Here is a 10694-nt window from a genome sequence, read left to right on the forward strand (position 1 = left end):
TGTATAGTTTTTTTTTCCTTTTTAAACTCACCAGATACAGCCACTACCTCAGTCCTCAACCTAATTATGAAAATATTAATGTTTAGGTCTTAAAAAAAATGATTAGGCTCAGCCTTTGTTTATATAATGTATCTTTAACAGCCGGAAAAAATAATTACTGTGTATCTTATTCCTATTTCAGTCACTAAAGTTCTTCTCTGGAAAAGGTGATCAGAATTGGAATTACTGGAGATAAATCTATCATGTTCCTTGTGTGATAAGAGCCCTTTTGATTTGCAGCAATCCTTTGCTGGAGTGTCCATATCACACTTTATTTATACTGAATTGGCATTGATTCAAAATTGATGTTTGACAGATTCTGTACGATTTTTAAGGTGGAGCGGGACTTGTGGGAGTCAAGTATTAACTTATGGTGATCTTGTAAAGTCAAGAAATAGCCTTGAAAGCTGGTGGGAGGAAAAAAAATCTCCCAAGAAACTGGTGCCATTACAAAGATTTCTAACTGCTGACTGGTCTGTATTTGCTAAAAACCATCTCCCTTTAAATTTGCTGCTTGCAAAGTTGAGAGGGAATTAGCATACAGATGCTTCCTCAGACATGTGAAAAAAACCTGGGTCTTTCCTTTCCTCTGAGGCAACTCAAAGGAGAATGTCATTAAGGCTCTCAACACAAACCGTGGGGAAAGAAACACAAATCACAGATAAACCTGAACGATTTTCAAATTTCAAAGATTGATAGCTGGTGAAATAAAAACACTTTGGGTAAAGCATGAAGTGGAAAGCAGGCAAAGTAGATCACTGCGGTGCAAGATCAAGAAAAGACACTTAAATTTGTTGTTTAAGTGCATTAAAATCCCAATATATTAACAATTATTTCTGATATCTAGCCATGCCCTGTTGCTTAGGGAAGCAACTTGTTTTTACAATGAATTGAAAGTTTGATTTACGTATTTATTTGGAGATTTTCCCCTGAGAAAAGAGGCACTGCTAGCAGAGGTTGTTTAGGGGAAGAAATTCTGCACCCTGTTGAGAAACACTGAGGTTTTATTCAGGAACTGTGATGGCAGTGCTGGGTGGACAAGGAACTTTGAGAAACTTGGAAACGGAAGAAAAATTAGAAATCTCTTGGTTTCAGGCAGGTGAAGAAACAGTTATGACAGAAATGAAAACATGAACACACAGATAGTTAAAAAAATAATCAGTAAACAGTATCTGAGAGACACAGAAAGCTTCAGGTTTATATCCAGGGTCCACAGTGATTTAAAAAATCCTGCAAAATCGAAAAATTCCAGCCCTACCAGGGAGCTGGTGACCCAAAAAGGGATTGAAAATTCCACCTTAGGCCTGGACAAAGGCAATGAAGGATGTAAAAACTTTTCTCATGGCGTCTCTTGGTCACTCATAGCTCAAAATCCCTTGGGTTTTTTACCCCTTGTTAAAGATAGTGGTCTGAAAAAGTGGAATTCAGTGTAGTGACTACAACAAAATCAGACTGCTTTTTTGTGGAGGGTCCTTCCATAAAGATAATAAAGGAATAATTGGTAAAAAGTGTGTAATAATAAGCTGAAATTTTAATCTTGGTACAGTTCTGATAAATCCTCATGAGGCCAAATATTTTTAGTCTTGCTGTTGAAAAAAAGATCCATTAAATTGAGTGAAGTAGATGTGGCAGTAATGGCAACAGAATTTCTATCTAGTGTTGGGCAAGTTGTTTGAAGAAACAAGAAATGTAAAAGTTGATAAAAGTAGTAAAGCCATAGGAGCAGGAAAAACACATTTTTAGCTGGTGCTGGTTTAATTTAAATACCTGCTGAAATTTTGTGCAGTTATCAGAGGACAAAATGAAACTGAAAACTCTTCAGGTAACCTCACATGCTGGAGTGGGTCCATTCAGCCCTGTTCAGCAATTCTTTGAATTCACTTTTTTCATCAAAATTTACTGGAAGATGTATCCTTCTGCCAGGTGAAAGACCTATCCACTGGACTGGAGCCCTGTTCTTGGGGTTTATGAGTCTGTTCCAGCTTATTTCATGGACTTGGTCAATTCCTAATACAAAAAATTGGACTGGGAATGAGGTCCAGGGTCCCCAGAACCTCTCCAAGTTTTAGTGAGCACTGAGATTGAATGCAAATTGTGGTTTTTCAGGGAGGAGACAGTCTAATAAATAGGATTTAGGAGCCATAATCTCTTTGGTGCTTTTGACAAAGCACCAGGAGGGCTGCAGAGCTCCACTGGTCAATTGCTAATAGAAAAAAAATGTACTGGGAATGAGGTCCAGGGTCCCCAGAACCTCTCCAAGTTTTAGTGAGCACTGAGATTGAATGCAAATTGTGGTTTTTCAGGGAGGAGACAGTCTAATAAATAGGATTTAGGAGCCATAATCTCTTTGGTGCTTTTGACAAAGCACCAGGAGGGCTGCAGAGCTCCAACACTGCCCTGAGTTGTGGCAGCACAGAAATCAACTCTGATGCTTTTGTCCTGTCCTCCTCTGCTGGTTCTGCTGAGCTTTTCTGGCCAGATCTGCCACCCTTGGGGCAGAAAGGGACTGCAGCGTTCCAAAACTATGTGGGACTTTGGTTCAAGGGACACAAGACTGGTTTTGTCATCCTTACAGTAAACCATAATCGTATTCCTGGGATAGAAAGTTTTACTCAAACACTTACCCATCAAATTAGAATAAGACAAAAGGTTGGCTTTTAAAATTTTTTAATTTTTTTTTTTTATTTCAAAAGATTTTAATCTCCTCTAACTTTCCTATCTCCTAAAGATTAAAAGACTCAAAGCATCTTCTTATCTCTTCCCTCCCTTTTGCTGCAATTCCAGTCACTCCCTGCGTCCTTTCCCTTTTCCCCAAGCAGCACCTGGGTTTCCCTCCCTCTGCCCCTTCCATAACACCCTGCACCAACTCCTTCCCATCCCTGTGCCCACGTGGAGCTTGTTTTCACATTTGGCCCTGCAGGACAAATCCCTGTTTACTCTGCTCGCCCGGCGCAGCGCGATCCCGGCGCTGCTGATGCTGCATTTGCTGCTGATCTGGATCTCGCATTTATAGCCCGGGTGAGACAATTGCTGCTGCCACTTTTATGTCCCCGGCACGGCTTGATACGTTACCTTTGATATTCTGATTTAATTCTTTTGCATAGATTAGAGACCAGACAAGCTCCTAACCTGACCGGGGCGCTACCCTGTATTGACTGCCAATCTCTAAGTCACTCGGTGAATGCTGTTTGCAGACTCTTATCAGTTCATTAAAGTTTGTTATCGTTTATGCAGTGGCTCTGTACCTTGCTGGTAATCTCCAGTGCAGGATCTTATCAAGCACTCTTTTGAAAGTCTAGCCATACTCTATACCATCCACAGTGTTTTCCTTGTCTACCTTGGCAGGGATAGCTTTGAAAAATTCCAACAAATTATTTGAGCAAGATTTCCTGCTCGTAAATCCAGGTTGGTTGACTCTACTCAAATTAGGATTTTCAGTGTGTTTCCTCACTAAATGCAGCAAAACCGTTCCTATTCTGTTATTCATAGCTACAAATTGTGTTATGTTAATTTGTTTATATTATAAGTTAAAATAATTTTATATGTATATATTCCTCTGCATATGCATGGGTACATAAAAGTGTGTGTATGTAATGGAGATTACATTGAAGTATATTGGGCTTTAAAGCTGAATATGTTAAAATTGTTAATGCAGTATAAAATGCAACGGATAGAGTTAGGGACAGATCTTTGGCTGGAGTGAATGAATTTGACTTTGAATACATTTTGCTAACTTAAATGGTGTTAACTTGATTTATGTGAGCTGAGGAGTTAACCCTTATGCACTGTGCTTACTTTACTTCTGTGCTGAGAGATCAAAATGACTGTTGGGGTGCTTCTTAACGTTTCTGATTTATTACAGGTCTCTACCTACATTTCTTATGGATTTCTTTGGCTCAAGAAGTATATTTTTATTTGCTGCTGCATAAATATTTTTTAGTGCTAAATTCTTAATTCTAAATAGTATGTAATATTTTGCTTTGGACTAGCAGTTTCTTTTGCTTTATTTTTCCATTATTTGACTATTTGAAGATGTTTACTATCTCTCCCAGATTTCTGTTCCCATCTGCAGATCTTTCTATTACAATGATGAACCTAGCAATTTCTGGTAAATACAGTAAGTGGTTGATTAATATTAGATTCATGCTTAGAATGATTTTAATATCGGAAAGCTAACATTTTGCACAGGAAACAGTCCCTCCCTTTGAATTGGAACCAAATGAAAAATTTAAGACTAAAACAAATGGAATTTGTATAATCTAACTGAACCTGTTTAAAAGGTGCTGTAGCTCGGGTGCCACATCCTCTCTGCTGAAGTTTGCTGATATTTTGTCTGAATTATTGCCTGACATATAAATCATGGTAAGGAAAAACCATTGTGGTTACAGTTCCAAACAGAGACATTTTTCACAGAAAATCAAAACCTTAATTTTTTCCCAAATTTATATTTTTAAAATGAAAATTGGCCTTTGCTCTGAAAGAGGATTATGTTTTTTATGAGAGTTAATTTTTCTTTTTGGATCAGTGAGAAAGCAAGCCTGATAGGAAAACTTTTGACCCACCTGGGACCGCCCTAAACTCCCATGGCGAAAACATGAGATGGGGGAGAACTGGATTTTAAGTTCCTGCTCACAGGTATATTGATTAAATCACAGCATTTAAATATACAAGGTCACAAGGTCAGTCCCACTTATAAACTGCAAAGCTCTTGGTTTGTTATGTTAGCAACAAAAATATCTGAATGCAAAACTGTATTTGTGAGTCCTGAAAGATGAGGTGCTAACTTTGAAGTCCAGTAGGAAGAATTTTTTAATCAGAATAACCACAAAACAGCCCCCCCCTAAAGCATATTTGCTTTTCCCTGGTTCAATACTCTCACATTGCACTATTGTATACTGTCACATTTCCCCTCACCATTGGATGTATCAATTGTTTTGTTTTTAATAAGATTTTTCTCTTCAAATGAATAAAATAACAGCATATTTTGGCTTTCATTGTTCTTTTTACCCAAGTCTATTCACTTTGTGAATCTCCCAAGCTTTTCTTGATAAGAAGGATTTTCCATTGATTTATCCTTTAAATCCATGTGGATCTTTATCATAGTGAAGTTTGAACTCTCTATCATTAACTTTTAAACTTATATTGACATGAAATGTGATTAAAGTTAAATTTTATAATTAAAATTAATTTTATAACAGCACACATGCCCATCTCCAAGCACAGGGCTCAGTTACTAGACTAATAGCATTGCAGCTACAAACAAACTTTGTTAGCTTCCACATAGTTATCATAGCAATCAATACTTGAATAATTAAATTCCTCCATTATCAAATTCTAGTCTTCTTTATCAGCTTTTCTTCCACCAGTAATTTTTTTGTCTTAATCTGGTTTCTCTTTGGAAAGCCTATAGCAGACTTGGAGTTTCACCAGACAATCTTTCTTTCTTTCCCTGTTAAGTTCTGTAACCCAAATTATTCAATGCCAAAATCTGAAGTCCTTAAAGAAGATTCCACTAAATGGAAGTTTGATCAAACTGTATTTTGTTTTATTTTAATAGAGACTACTAATTTTATCTTGTCTTGGCCTTGAGTGAAATCCTATACTTGTAAGTATTTGAAATTGCCATTCATTTTCTTGATTCATTCTCTTATTGATTTTCTTTCCAACTATTTCCATCCAATGTATCTAATAATTATTAGAGATGAGGGAAGAACCAAGTGCCTGCATCCACACCCCTTTGAGCATTGTGGCTCATGCCCATCTTTAATTAACATAAATGCAAGCAGAGAAGTTTTCCAGACTAAAACCAATTGTTTTAATGCTAAAACCTTACATTCATCATTTTCTGGTGCATTTTGACACGGGTTTGGTCAGGGGTGACTCCTGGAAGAGCATTACACATCCTGAAGCTTCATGCTCCTCTCAGACCTGATGCTGAATGACTCAAGCAGGAAGGAAGGGGAAGGATTCCTGCTCCCTTTTATACTCCTGTGGAATCACTCCAACCTCTTTCATCTGTTCATTACTCTATAAATGCAACACTTTCCAAAAGAAATTCACTGTTGAATTAAGGGGGGAAGTGGGACACAAAACAAATGGGGGTGATAATGAATTGAAGTGATGATCTGAGGAGCTCATAGTGCTTCATAAGCATTAATTAATTAAACCTGACTAGATCCCAGTGAGGTAGGTATTAGGGCCCACACTCCAGGCCTGGCTGCGGTGTGCTATTTCTGTATCTCAAATTCATTCTGTTAATGTGCATTCTGATGAGAGGACTGAAATGGTGTCTGACTAGTAGAGATGACTGTGCATATATTTAAACTGTGAATATTCTGCACGATGAGCCTTCTTATGGAAGCGACTTACTTTTTTTTTTTTTTAATGCAGCCTTGTTCCTGAATAAAAAATGCACGATAAATGAATTGTACAGGGAGCACTGAAGGGCTACTGATGACCTATAGTTATGTACAGTGTGTAACTCATCCTGTTACCCAATTAGGATGATCAGAACTTTTCTTTCTGTTGCTGAAAACCTGAGTGTGCTTCAGTGAGTGTATTTTATTTCTTTTATAGAATACTTTATTTAATTGCTGTAAGAACTTAACCTACAATTTCAACTGCAATATTTAGAGGTGTGAAGAGTACTTGAATTTTTTTTTTAAATCCATTATAAGAGTCATTCTTAGCTTTCAGTGCAAAAAACTTGTTTTGTTTTTAGTACTGGTGTAGAGCTTTGACTCCTAATGAATGTTTTCCCCTTTTTTTCTCCATCCTGCTCTAAACAAGATGTTGTTTATTACTTGAAGCATTATATGTAAGCCCCAAGAATATGCTACATGTGACTGGAGCTTTGGCAGACTTTGAGAAACTGAAGTTTCCAGAAATTTTGCTATGTTTAAACACCAGAGCCTTGTTTTAAGGAAAGATTTCTACTTCCAAATGTGTGGTTGCCTGAACCTTTTACATTTTCAAGTCAGATTCCTCTGCCAAATAACACACTGTACCTTAACTATAATAAAAAAGCAGAGACTCTGTGTTTATAAAAACATTACAGGAGCAACTGTGATCATATTTCTTGAATTTATTCTATTCATGTGCTCAAATATGCATTTTTAGAGTGAGCTCTCCGCTGCACCGGTCACTTACAGGAGTAGAAAATGACATGTAGAGGCAGCAGGCTGGCAAAATGCAGCAAACCAAACTGGTAAAGGACAGGAATTCAGAGCCAGACCAAAATATGAGGTCAAGGAAGTTGCTCTTATAATAATAGTGGTTATCTGTTTAATGTGTGATCTGGCAGTGGTTCGACACTGACCATAAGCAATTACACATGTTTCTAAACTGGTGGTATATGAGCCCTGAGCAGCTCTACACAGGCTAGATGTGCTGTGAGAAATGGGCACTTGTTCTATTCTTGTGGTTCTTCTTGCTTAATGTCAATTAAAATTACAGCTTAGTAACAGATAGAAATTCTCCCTGTGTAAAACAGTGTCTGTACTCCCTCTCTCAGCTGCCATGTACTTAAACTCCTATATTGAAACCAGTTTTGTGAGGCAAGCTCCTGTCGGGGCTGATAAATGCTGCATAATATTCTTCTCAACAGACATGTGGTTAGACACGATTTCTCTGACTCCCTGGCTGTTATTTGAAACAGCTTTCTTTACAACCCAGCTCCAGTGGTGGTGCCTCTGAATGATGCCCTTGTTCTGGGTTTTGTCATGCAGGAGCCTGGAAGGGAGCAGGACATCCTCGGTGTGTGCTCAGCTGCCTGGAGGTGACCTCTCAGGAGTTAACAGCAGGGAGATCTCTGTGATACCAAACTGCCTGAGCACAGATTAGGCCCTGGGAGCTGCTGTGGCCTGGCCCTGGCTCTGACACCAGTTTTTCATGACTTTGGTGAGCTCGCTGGACGGCACATCTCGTTGGCTTTTAATAGACTTGGATCCCACTGTTAAAAGAGCTTCCATGTCCTCTTCTGTAAAATAGCTTTGGAATGTTTTCCTGGGCTTAGGAGGATGTGGCTGCTGGAGTGGGAGCTGTGCAGTTGAGCTAACTGCAGTAGAAACTGTGCTAATGAGCTATGAAGACACCCAAAAAATGCCTCTTCTCCCCAAGAGCAAGGAATTGTGTAGGCTTTGACTCCTTTAGTATAAGTCCTGTTACTGCTGGCTGGAACCTCAGCCTTTGCGCAGAAGCAGCTGTTTGTCACCAACATACCCTGAGTACCAGCTAGAAATAATCATTTAAAAAGGGGTATGTGAACTGCTTAAACCAAATCCCAGCTGAGGTGCAAAGCCCATGAGGTCTTCTGAAGGCTCTTCACCTGGCTCTGGCCATTGCAGAGGTACTGACCTCATGAACATTCTTAGCAAACTCAGCACAGATACCTGCAAGGCATCCCAGAGGAGACTAGTTTGTTGCCTGAAAGGCTGCGTTGAAGAAGAATTTAATGACCAGAGCACATCAGTTAATCATCAGTCATTTAAGAGCTGTATCAGGAGCCTTGCAATAGTCCTGAAGTGGTTCCTGTGGCCACGGGCTTTCATATCATATCAGTGCATGTGCTTTGACTGTCTCCAAGGCTTCCAAAATGTAACTTCTCATACTTTTACTTTCCAAAAGCGCACAAAAAAAGAAAAGGGCTGCAGAAATCCATGCTTGTGGCCGAGAACTAAATAAGGAAATGCAACTGCTTAGTGAAGAGCCACCCCCTCTGAGAGAAATGTCAGCAGCACAATGGGCACTATTATTCCCCTCCTTTGCAACCAGACTGGGGGGTTATGCTGGAGTCTGTAGGAAAGGGCACCAGAATCCTCTCACAGCCCAAACTCTGATCAGCATTCAGTGCTCCCTTTTTGGGGTGCCACAGGCAGAGGAGCCCCTGTGCTCCCTGGCACACCCACGGCTTGTGGGAGGCAGCTGGAGGAGCCGCTTTCCTGGAGGCTGCTCCGGTGCACAAGCCATGCTGTGGCCCTTTTCCCTCATTACTGTCGTGCAAGACAGTTGTTAATCACCTGTAATAAATAAAGTGCAGCTCTGGAGTATAATGAAATGGTCATGTGCAGCAAATGGCTTAGTGCATCAAACAGCTCTACTGCTGTTCCATGTGTTGAAAAAAAAAATATATTTTGTGATAGGGAAGGATTTTTTTGACTTTTTCCATAACATGTCCCTTATTTTAAGGAAAAACGCTCTCATTGAGATGATCTCCTTCTATTCATTGTCATATGGACCCTCTACTACTTTCTATTCATGAAATCTGTACTTAGCAAACTATAGCAATTATCTCCACAAAAATGTTCTGATAGGGAAAGAATATTGTTTTAAGCTTCTTTATTGTGATTTACCAGCTGGAAACAAGGAAAATATCCATGATTTCTGTGCTACTCAACTCTCTGGAGTCTATCAGCAGCAACTCCACCGGCTGAGCTTGGAACCAAGAGTTTTATGGAACAACTATCTGGATGTGTGTTCAAGCAAGGTGAAAAAATAGCCCAGGCTGTGTTAGCTGTCCTATTATTGAGACTTTTTTTCTGTTATATAAATAATAATAATAATAATAATAACAATAATATTAATAAATTATAATCCAACTGACTTTGCAGCTTTTTCTCAGCATGTATCTCCTCTTGTGTGTGAATGAGAAGGTGAAAATATCTTTATACTTCAAGTCAATTTTAGTGAGCTAAGCAGCTACGAATTTGCTAATGTTGGGAACGTTTAATTTGGAAGGTGTCCTAATATCTTGGAATAGTCTTCCTAAAAAATAACAGGACTTACCTTTTATATTGGAATATCTAGGAAAATATGGTATATGTTTTAACTGGAGTCGTGTCAGAATTTAGCTGGGAAACATATTGATCTTTATACAAGGCTAAAAAATATTTGCAAATTCACTGTTGGGCAAAGTGTGTGCCACTGTTAAACTGGAAATTCTTCTTCAGATTATGAATTTTTTGGCAAAATTTTTGGTCAGAAAGAGTTAAAATATTTCCCTTTTGATATTACGGAAACAAAAGCTTGACAAGACAAATGTTTCAATTCAATTTTGTAATTTTGGGTTTGTATTTATTTTAAATTATATATTAGATTAACCTTCCATATTATTTCGACATCACTCAAATGAGTGCTTTTGATGTTTCCCACTCATCATTTTTTGGAAAATCTTTCCCGTGAGAAATTTTGACTTCTTGTTCCTATTCATTATCGAAAACACTCTCACCAGTCTTTGTACCTTTGTATTATCCACATTTGGGTGAAGAGGCAGCTCTGTAGGAAGCCTTGTTGTATCTGTGCTGTATCTTCCCTACAAACTCAGAGTGTTCTCTATGTAAAAATAAGTTTATTGTTTATGTCTTAAACCTTTTGGTCTTTGAGGAGTGTGCTGTAGGTGATGACTCCGAAAGATCTACCTTAAACCCTGTCTTGGTGTGCGGTTAAACAAGTGACTGGTTTTCTGCTGGTTTATAAATCTGACTCAGTTCATCTTCTACAGAATTTGGGTGTGGAAAGTATGGGGGCAGCAGGGTTTGGATGCTCATCCAGCTGCCTCATCCAACCATTCCTCCAGTGCCACGTGCGACAATGGATGAAGCGCATCATTTTCAAGAAATGTTAAATTCCTCAAAACAGCTGTAAGGAGCGAGTTAATT

The 10694-nt window shown here is 38.7% G+C and overlaps 1 long non-coding RNA gene across 3 annotated transcripts; it reads left to right on the top strand.

Annotated features, from left to right (window-relative positions):
• Window positions 1-2934: 2934 nt before the first annotated feature.
• On the top strand, window positions 2935-8330 carry LOC120497531. 3 transcript variants are annotated; one of them, XR_005626533.1, is made up of 2 exons: window positions 2935-3057; window positions 7767-8330. It is a non-coding gene; the product is annotated as an uncharacterized LOC120497531 (long non-coding RNA). The 3 variants fall into 3 exon arrangements; XR_005626525.1 differs by lacking the exon at window positions 2935-3057 and adding an exon at window positions 3092-3444; XR_005626529.1 differs by lacking the exon at window positions 2935-3057 and adding an exon at window positions 6473-6589.
• Window positions 8331-10694: the final 2364 nt, after the last annotated feature.

The sequence above is a fragment of the Passer montanus genome, unplaced genomic scaffold (genome assembly GCF_014805655.1).
Source record: "Passer montanus isolate IOZ18808 unplaced genomic scaffold, ASM1480565v1 scaffold1, whole genome shotgun sequence".
In the NCBI taxonomy this organism is placed as follows: Eukaryota; Metazoa; Chordata; class Aves; order Passeriformes; family Passeridae; genus Passer; species Passer montanus.